The sequence below is a fragment of the Tamandua tetradactyla genome, chromosome 20 (genome assembly GCF_023851605.1).
Source record: "Tamandua tetradactyla isolate mTamTet1 chromosome 20, mTamTet1.pri, whole genome shotgun sequence".
Classification (NCBI taxonomy): Eukaryota; Metazoa; Chordata; class Mammalia; order Pilosa; family Myrmecophagidae; genus Tamandua; species Tamandua tetradactyla.
Genome location: NC_135346.1, coordinates 38,673,631 through 38,681,765, shown reverse-complemented (window position 1 = coordinate 38,681,765; position 8,135 = coordinate 38,673,631). Strand labels below are relative to the sequence as shown.

General features: G+C 41.1%; 1 pseudogene; it reads right to left on the bottom strand.

Moving 5' to 3' along the window:
• Window positions 1-6,724: 6,724 nt before the first annotated feature.
• Window positions 6,725-7,819, bottom strand: LOC143664553 (aflatoxin B1 aldehyde reductase member 4 pseudogene; annotated as a pseudogene).
• Between the last annotated feature and the right edge of the window lie 316 nt (window positions 7,820-8,135).

Below are 8,135 nucleotides of genomic sequence, written 5' to 3'. Positions count from 1 at the left end.
GCCCCTGATATGTCACTATTCCCCAAGGTGACCAACCATCTACATGGTGGCAGGTTGATTACATTGGACCACTCCCTTCATGGAAGGGGCAGCAATTTGTTCTAACTGGAATAAACACATACCCTGCATATGGGTTTGCTTTCCCTGCACACAATGCTTCTGCCAAAACTACCATCCGTGGGCTTACAGAATGCCTTACCCATTATCATGGTATTCCACACAGCATTGCTCCTGATCAAGGAACACACTTCACAGCAAATGAAGTGAGGGAATGGGCACATGCTCATGGAATTCTCTGGTCTTACCATGCTCCCCATCATCCAGAAAGCAGCTGGACTGATAGAACGGTGGAATGGCCTTTTGAAAACTCAATTACAGTGCCAATTATGTGGCAATACCTTCCCCAGGAAGCTGTATATGCTCTGAATCAGTGTCCGCTATATGGTGCTGTTTTCCCATAGCCAGGATCCATGGGTCCAGGAAACAAGGGGTGGAAATGGGAGTGGTACCACTCACTATTACCCCTAGTGATCCACTAGGAAAATTTCTGCTTCCTGTCCCTGCGACCCTGAGCTCTGCTGGTCTACAGGTTTTAGTTCCAAGAGGGGGAGTGCTTCTACCTGAATAAACAATAATGATTCCATTGAACTGGAATCTAAGTCTGTCACCTGGTCACTTTAGGCTACTCATGCCCCTGGATCAACAAGCCAAGAAGGGGATTACATTATTGTCTGGGGTGATTGACACTGACTATCAAGGAGAAATAGGACTGCAACTACACAATGGAGGTAAAGAAGAGTTTTCTTGATATATAGGAGATCCCCTAGGGAGTCTTTAAGTACTACCATGTCCTGTGATTAAAATCAACGGAAAACTGCAACAACCCAATCCAGCCAGGAGTACCAATGGCTCTGAAATGTCAGGAATGAAGGTTTGGGTCACCCCATCAGGCAAAGAACCACGGCCAGCTGAAGTGCTTGCTGAGGGTAAAGGGAACATGGAATGGTTAGTGGAAGAAGGTAGTGATAAAATATGAACTATGCCCATGTGATCAGTCACAGAAATGAGGACTGTAATACTATTTAAGTTGTAAGATATCAAGATTAAGAATGAACATTACCCAAGGATTTGCACCCTCTTCTGGAGAGATTTAATGCATTTCCAGTTATATGCAGGACAGTTGAGTATTGTTAGGTGAAAGAAAAAACGTGTGTTTTATTGTTTTTTATTTAGAAATAAGATATGGTTTAAGGTGATATGTGTATCTGCCAAGTTGACAAGGGCTGGACTGTCATGGTCAGGTTCATGTGTCAACTTGGCCAACTGGTGGTACCTATTTGTCTGGTTGGGCAAGTGCTGGCCTGTCTGTTGCGATGAGGACATTTCATAGAATTAAATCATGTTTATGTCAGCTGTATCCACAGCTGATTCCATTTGTAATCAGCCGAGGAGAGTGTCTTCTGTAATGAGTGATGCTTAATCTAATCACTGGAAGCCTTTTAAGGAGGATTAAGAAGAGATAGGCTCTCTTCCTGCTTTGGCTCATGAGCCTCTCCTGTGGAGTTCATCCAGACTCTCCATCGGAATCGTTGGCTTCACAGCCTGCCCTGCAGATTTTGGACTCTGCGTTCCTGTGATCACATGAGACACTTTAATAAATTTTATATTTGTGAGTGTTCCCTGTTGATTCCGTTTCTCTAGAGAACCCTAACTAATACACCATTCCTCTAGGGAGAAATATCTTGCATCTCAAAGAATTCTGAAACCCAGCAAGGCACATATCATTAGATTTCCAGGTGCAAGTGTCATCTATGGACAATATTTTGTCCTTGGGCCTGATGGGGTGGCAACCCCAATCTTTCTAAGTGCCAAGCCCTTGATCTTGAGGCTTGCTTTTATGAAGCTTATTTCTGTAAAAGAGAAGCTAAGCCTACCTATAATTATGCCTAAGAGTTAATTCCAGAGAACCTCTTTTGTTGCTCTGATGTGGCCTCTCTCTCTCTCTAAGCCCAACTCTGCAAGTAAAATCATTACCCTCCCCCACTACATGGGACATGAATTCCAAAGATGAACCTGGCCCTGGCACCATGGGATCAATGATGCCTTTCAGACAAAAAGAAGGAAAAGAAATGTAACAAAATAAGGTATCAGTGGCTAAGAGAGCTCAAATAGAGTAGAGAGGCTATTCTGGAGGCTACTTTTTTTTTAAATGATCATTCCATTCTACATATATAATCAGTAATTCATAATATCATCACATAGTTGCATATTCATCATCATGATCATTTTTTAAAACATTTGCATCAATTCAGACAAAGAAATAAAAAGAAACAGAAAAAAATCATGCATACCATACCCCTTACCCTTCCCTTTCATTGATCACTAGCATTTAAATCTAAATTTATTTTAACATTTGTTCCCCTTGTTATTTCTTTTTATTCCACATGATTACTCATCTGTTGATAAGGTAGATAAAAGGGGAGGCTAAAAAAAAAAAAAAAAAAAAAAGGGAGGCTACTCTTTTTAAAAAAATATATTTTTGTTGAGACCTCTTCACATACCATATAGTTCATCCAAAGTATACAATCAATGGCTCATAGTATCATCACAATGGTTGTGTATTCATCACCATAATCATTTTTAGAATATTTTCACCACTCCAGAAAAATAAAATGAACAAAGAAAAAAAAACATACATTCCATTTCCCTTACCCCTCCCTCTCACTGACCACTAGTATTGCAATCTACCCAATTTATTTTACCCCTTATCCACCTTTATTTATTTATTGTCCTTATTTTTTACTCATCTGTTCATACCCTAGATAAAGGGAACATCTCCAACAAGGTTTTCATAATCACACAGTCACATTGTAAATGCAATATAGTTATACAATCATCTTTAAGAATCAAGGCTACTGGACCACAGTTCAACAGTTTCAGGTACTTCCCTCCAGTAACTCCAGTACACCATAAACTAAAAAAGGATATCTATATAACACATTAGAATAACCTCCAGGATAATCTCTGACTCTATTTGAACATGGAGATTTACATCCCTGGGTGTCATGTCCCGCATAGGGGGGACGGCAGTGAGTTCACCTGATGAGTTGGCTTAGAGAGAAAGGCCACATCTAAGCAACAGGTTTCTGGGGGGTGACTTTTAGGCATAATTATAAGTATGATTAGCTTTGGAGTCTATTCTTATGCAAGCTTCAGCTAGATAGTGCTTATTACCATGGTTTGCCAAACCCAACCAACAACATTCCTGTTAACACCTAAGGGCTCTACCTGAGATTCCAGAAAAGTTTCATACACTAACATTACATTCCAGAAATCTATAAACTCCACATGGGTTCCCAGGCCAAATAAGTCCTGAAACACTGAGAGGCCAGCCTCTCCAAGAACATCAACTACTTCCATCCCCCATTCCATATTATCAATTCCCCTTTCAAAAAGTTAGAATGGGTATAGACCAAATATCCTTAAAGATTGGGAGAAGGATCAAAGGAGAAGGAGGAGATAAAACAGAAAAGATAGGACATAAATTAGTATGACTACTGAATCATTATATTGATATTTATTTTAGTCTCTAGTGTCTTGGAGCAGATAGAAGGAAAAACTAGAAATTGTGGAACTAGAACCATACTAAACTCTGAGGTCTGTTCTATAACTACTTGTTACAATGTACTTGGAATTTTTTTGCTTTTTTGTATATATATATATGTTATATATCAAATCAAAAATTTTTTTTTAGAAAAAAATAAAGTGGTGTCAACCGTATAGGGAAGGGGGATGCAACTAGTTGATGTTCTTGGAGAGACTGGTGTCTCTGAGCTTCAGGACTTTTGGCCTAGGGACAATCTAGAAGTTTTAAGTTTCTGAAAAACAAACTTTGTGAATGAAACTCTTATAGAGCCTCAGATAGAGCACTGGAATTCTTCAGTGTTTTCAGGAAGAGTGTTGGTTGGGCCTTGGCATACTGTGGCAATTAGCAATATCTAGTTGAGGCTTGCATAAGAGTAACCTTCAGAATAGCTTCTCGACTCTATTTGAGATCTCTTAGCCACTAATATCTTATTTTGTTAATATTCATTTTTCCCCTTTTGCTCAGGTAGGCATTCTCAATCCTACTATGCCTGGGCCAAATTCATCCTTGGGAGTCATGTCCCACATTGCCAGGGAGACTTATAACCTTGGATGTCATGTTGGGTAATGATTTTACTTGCAGAGTTGGGTTTAGAGAATGGCCACATCTGAACAACAAAAGAGGTTCTCTGGAAGTAACCCTTAGATGTAATTACAGGTAGGCTTAGCATCCCCATTACAGAAATAAGTTTCCTAAGAGCAAGCCTCAAGATCAAGGACTTGGCCCATTAACTTGGGAGTCCCTAATGTTAGAGAGAGTATCAGGGGTTTCCAGGTGGGGAAGTTTAATAGTTCCATATATTTTCTCCAGTCCCTCAAAGAACCTTACCAATACTTTTAAAATATCTACCCAACATATTCTGGAATATCTTAGGGTATTACATTAAGCTACAGAGAATTAGAGTTTATTACCAATTTTGAGATCTCATTCCCAGTTCTGAGCTTCATGTGTTTCAGTTGTCTAAATGAACTGGCCACATAGGGTGAGTTAATTTGTGTGCTACATAAAATTTAAGTCTTGGACAAAATGAACATTCAGTATCTCACAGTAGCCTCACTTACTTGTACAATCATCTTCACTCTCAATTTTAGACAATTTTTCAAGGCTCCAAAGAGAAAAGTAACAGACATACACCAAAGAGAAAACCCAAAACACCCCATAATTCTTATCTCTCCCAATTATTTACCTATAGTATTACTGTCATACTGTTAAATATAGTCATTCCTGTTAAATATAGTCCATAAGCATGCAATAGGTATTTTTTTCTATATATGCCAGTTTCCTATATATGCTAGTTTGAATCTGTTGTGTACCCCAGAAAAGCTATTTTTTTTAATCCTCATTCAATTTTGCTGGGTGGAATCTTTTTTATGGTTTCCATGGAGATGTGACCTACCCAATTGTGGGTGGTAACTTTTGATTAGATGATTTCCATGGAAATGTGTCTCCACCCATTCAAGGTGGGATTGCTTACTGAAGCCCTATAAGAGGGAAACATTTTGGAAAAAGCTTTAGACAGAGGCCAGGGAAGCTATTGAAGAAGCCTGGAGAGAAAGCTAGCAGATGTCACCATGTGCCTTTGTAGCTGAGAGAGAAATCCCGAAAATCATCGGCCTTCTTGAACCAAGGTATCTTTCCCTGGATGCCTTAATTTGGATATTTTCACAACCTTGCTTTAATTTGGACATTTTTACTGCCTTAGAACCGTAAACTTGCAACTTAATAAATTCCCCTTTTTAAAAGTCATTCCATTTCAGGAATATCGCATTCTGGCAGCTTCCAAACTAAAACATCACTCTGTTATTAACTTTTTGTATAAGTGTCATATCTTTGAAGTAGCTCATGTGAGAATTAATTTACATTTGTAGTGCTAATTGATGAGATACATGACTTCAATACCCCCTTTCAAAATCTTGTTCACCTTCAATATGGCACTATTACTTATAATCCCACTAATGTACTGCCAACACATCTATCTATTCCCATACATTTAAGATCAACCTCATTAACAAGTCTGAATATATTAGGCAACTGTTTCCCTTCTCTAGCTTCTGTCTATCTCTAGGTCTCCTATATACTACCTTTTAAGAGTCTAAGTTTACATTTTCTAGAAGGTTCATATTACTGAAGTCATACAGTAGCTATTCTTTTGTATCTGACTTATTTCACTCAGCATTATGTCCTCAAGGTTCATTCATGTCATATGCTTCAGGACCTCATTTCATTCTACTGTTGCATAATATTCTATATTCTATATATATATAGCACAGTTTATGTATCCACTCCTCTGTTGATGGACACTTGAATTGTTCCTATCTTTTGGCACTTGTGAATACTGCTGCTATGAACATCAGTGTGAAAATGTCTGTTCATGTCACTGCCTTCAAATCTTCTGGATATATACCAAGTAATGGAATTGACAGGTCATGGGGTAACTCGATATGTGGTTTTCTGAGGAACTTCCAAACTGGCTTGCACAGCAGCTGCACCCTTATACAACCCACCAGTGGTGGATAAGTGTTCCAATGTCCACATCCTCTCCTACATTTGTAGTTTCCTGTTTGTTTAATGACAGCCATTCTTATAGATGTGAGTTGATTTCTCATTGTGGTTTTGATTTGTATTTCCCTAATAGCCAATGAAGATGAACATCTTTTCATGTGCTTTTTAGCCATTTATGTTTTCTCTTTGGAAAAATGTCTATATATATCTTTTGACTTCTGGTCCATTTTTAACCATGTTGATTATTTTCTTCTTATTGAGTTTTGAGGGACTTTATGTGTTCTGGATATAGATTCTTTGTTGGATATATGACTTACAAATATGTTCTTTTAATCTGTAGCTTTTTTTTTTGATTCCCTTGAAGTGTCTTTTGCGGAGCAAATTTTAATTTTTTTTATCAAGTCCAATTTTTCAAAAATTTTTAATGGATGCTGCTGTTTTTTTTTTTTAATTCATGCCAGAAATCAAATACATTGATTAAGAATATCAGGAAAGACCAGTTAAATCACCTTAAGGCAAACACTGGTCGAGGTGAGAGAGAAAGAACCCCTTTACCAGGCTGAACCACGGTGGCATTTAAAGGAAACAGTTGGGATCGTTGTAGGCAACCAGATCCCAGGCCTGATCAAAGGCCTCCATGACAGCAGGCTCCAGGGGCCCTTCCTCAGATGCTGCCAAATTCTGTTCCAGCTCCTCCAGGCTGGAATTACCATATGGCCTTGGGAATTCTGGAGCTGAGAGTGGTGGTACACCCAGAGGAGGTTAGCTGAGGCCATGCTGCAGGCACTGGGGCCATAAGCAGCCTGCAGGGTCTTCTCCACCAGAGCAGTGGTCTGGAAGTGGTGCTCTTTCCAGTAATGATTCCTGTGGCCTCAGCCCAGCTATACCCAAAGAAGTGGCCCTCGCGCTGTTTCTTGTCCTTATCCTCATACTTGTACTTGCTGGTCAACAGGCTCCCAGACAAAGGGTGGTAGGTGTAGAACCTCAATCCAAAGTGTCTGAGGCAGGGGAAGAGTTCTGTTTCCACCTGCCGGGTTGTGGCACTGTACACGCCCTGGTACACAGTTGGCAGGACCCAGCTTTTGTTCCTGGAGAGGGTACAGATCTCAGCCACCTGCCAGGCAGTGTAGTTGGAGAGGCCAAGATCTACCACCTTGCCCTCCTGGTGCAGCTGGTGGCAGGCACACAGCGTCTCTTCCACAGGGCTGCCATGGTCTGGCATGTGCAGGTAGAAGAGGTCCACCTTGGGGTATTGCAATTGTTTCAGCATGTCTCCAGCTGGAACAGGAGACTGTCAGACTTTAGGGAGTTCCCTTCCAAACTGTTGCCCTTGGTAGCGATTTTCACTTTTGCAGTCAGCGCTGCCCAGCAGCAGTCCCAGGCCATCCAGGATGGTCTCTGACTGACCGTTGCTGTATATGAAGACCTTGTCCAGCTCATTGTAGCGGCACTCTGGGAAAGACCGTATGGTCGCGGCACTGGTGGGTGCGTTCATGCAGTGCCCCATCTCCATGGTGCCTAGCACCGTAGCCAGCAGGGCTCGGGCGCCCGAGCGCCATGTGGTGCCCACGCTGGTCAGAACGTGGCGACTGAACAAGCCGCAGACCATCCCGGGTTTCCTGAGCAGTAGACCACAGCGCCAGCCAAGTCACGAGATGCATTGCTCAGCATGAAGTCCGTGCGTCAGAGCCACGCAGCAACCCAAGGCTGGGGAGGAGCAGCCCGCGGAGGTTAAGGAAGGAGGACAAGGCCTGGGGCGCACCCCCACGCACACATGCTCTGCGCTCCCTCGGAGCCTCTGGGGACCTTCTCTGGATGCTGCTTTTGATGTCACATCTACGAATTATTTGCTTAATCTTTTTCCTAGACCTTCTTCTAAGGTGTTAACAATTTTGCCTTTTAAATTTAGGTATATTCTCCATTTTGAGGGCATAAACTTTTAAAAGATGCTAAGATTTAAACTCTCTAGTGGCCTCAGTTAGTTGCA